The 1250-nt window shown below is 28.2% G+C and overlaps 1 long non-coding RNA gene across 1 annotated transcript in view; it reads left to right on the top strand.

Moving 5' to 3' along the window:
- The window catches only part of LOC116186286, a 13707-nt gene extending 13092 nt beyond the window's left edge, over positions 1-615 (top strand). Inside the window, exons 3-4 of the long non-coding RNA XR_004151251.1 lie at positions 4-471; positions 571-615. This is a non-coding gene — a long non-coding RNA (uncharacterized LOC116186286). The remainder of the gene's footprint in view (positions 1-3; positions 472-570) is intronic.
- The last annotated feature ends 635 nt before the right edge of the window (positions 616-1250 follow it).

Raw genomic sequence — 1250 nt, 5'->3', positions numbered from 1 at the left:
GAGAGAGAGAGAGAGGAGAGAGAGAGAGAGAGAAAGTAACAGGGAATGGAAATGTAATGGAGTAAATTTACGAGATATAAAGAATTGGTAACACGAATTTCAGATTAAAAGTTGTTGAAATATTGTTGTTTACGACTCGAGCACGATGTTTCGCAAACAGAATATCGAATCGTAATCTGGATTTAAAATGGCGGATTTCTTTGAGGTTTGATTCGAGTGCTGATTGTCAGCACGAACTCGATAATCACTACGGGCAGAGAATGAAACGGTTACGTGCAGAAAAACACTATGTTCCCCTTGCCGTAATTATAGCTGTTGGTTGAAGGCGACGAAAGGTGCGAAGTGTCGTTAGATCGTTACCCGGGAACGCGAGCGACATCCTTTAACGAACCGAGTCTGTCATTTGCCGCCACGAAATTTTCTACTTTCCACTTGTAGACACCTGTGCCAATTCGAGTGGAAGGACGAATTGTAATTTAAATTATTATCGCTCGAGTAATTTTATTATGATTACAGAAGAGGGAAAATATTTGCACTCCGTATATTTATATCGTGTAATTAATTTTCAAGAAAATAAAATGTGCAAATAATTTATAACCATTTGTATCTGATAACAAATTAATAATAAAGTATTTTTTGTAATTAATAGTTTCAAGTATAATTAAGTTTCAAGTAATTGAAATTTATTTATTCGTTTAAATGATATTATGCAAGTTTGTGTAATATTACACAAATATTGTATGAAAATATGAGATATTACGGAAACTTTTAATCAAATTTGAGAAAAAAAATTAATCGAATTATCGAATTTATAAAACATAAATATTTATTATAAGAACAAGCACATTGATGGAAAGAAAATTTCCATTATTTTTTATTATTTGTTGGGATATTGAATTCTAAAATACGAGTACTTTGAGAATAAATTTAATACGATTTTCAATCTATTAAATAATTAATTTAAAATTTCAAAGTGATAAGTGATAACTACTTGAAGAACACAGTTATCTTTTACATATAATAATGAAATGGGAATATATAATATTTATGCAAAAACCTATAAAATGCATAACATGAAATAGATTCACAGATTTGAAGAATAATAAAAAAAAAAAAACATTAGAAACTTGTCAAATTAAAAATTCAAATTGACTTTTAAACTTTTCATGTTGCTCAATTTTTGCAATTATCATAAAACTCGATTCAATTTCTCTTAAGAAAAATTTTTTTTTTATTATTATTTACTTATT

The sequence above is a fragment of the Apis dorsata genome, unplaced genomic scaffold (genome assembly GCF_000469605.1).
Source record: "Apis dorsata unplaced genomic scaffold, Apis dorsata 1.3 scaffold_569, whole genome shotgun sequence".
NCBI lineage: Eukaryota > Metazoa > Arthropoda > Insecta > Hymenoptera > Apidae > Apis > Apis dorsata.
This window is presented reverse-complemented; position numbering and strand designations above follow the sequence as displayed.